Here is a 760-nt window from a genome sequence, read left to right on the forward strand (position 1 = left end):
GCCCAGGGCCCGGCAACCCGCCCGCCAGAGCCTTCTTTAAAAGTCAGACAAAATGATTTTCTCAAATTTTTTTTCACATTTTGTCTCTCATAGTTGAGGTCTACCTATGATGTCAATTACAGGCCTCTCTCATCTTTTTAAGTGGGAGAACTTGCACAATTGGTGACTGACTAAATACTTATTTTCTCCACTGTATGTTGGAACACGGTGTTCAAGAGGGACAAGCCATGGCTAGCACAGAAGTCTAACAACAGAACACTGCTTAGGTTCAGATCGAAGAGACCCTTCCACCCAATCTTGCCCCTTCAGGTCCCACTGTCATCACCCACCAGCGGTGGATCTGTGACCCTGTCACAGATCATTTTACTGAACTTCCAGTCAGCCAGCTCACTTTGTCATACCAGGACAGCTGAAAAGACCTGTTACTTTCCTCCACTTTTGCACCACATTAATCTGAGGGGTTGATCAGCCCTGCTGTTTAACTCTTAAGTTTTTCTTCATAAGGAAGACTATCAAATGGCTTSGCCAAAATCTGGTCCACAACATTCAAAGTGTCTGCCATTATATGCAGCTTGCTACTGGCACAAGGCTAGTGTGAAGTGTGTCCGCCTGTGTGTGCTTTGTGATGGTGGAGGGGCTCAGCAGCACCCGCTGGACAGAAACTGCGATAGAAGTCAGAAAGAGTCTCCAAACATACGCAGCTACAAAAAAAACCCAACAGAAATAGAAGCTGGATTTGTCGCTAGTCATTTTTATCAAA

This window comes from Austrofundulus limnaeus, unplaced genomic scaffold (assembly GCF_001266775.1).
Source record: "Austrofundulus limnaeus strain Quisiro unplaced genomic scaffold, Austrofundulus_limnaeus-1.0 Scaffold932, whole genome shotgun sequence".
NCBI lineage: Eukaryota > Metazoa > Chordata > Actinopteri > Cyprinodontiformes > Rivulidae > Austrofundulus > Austrofundulus limnaeus.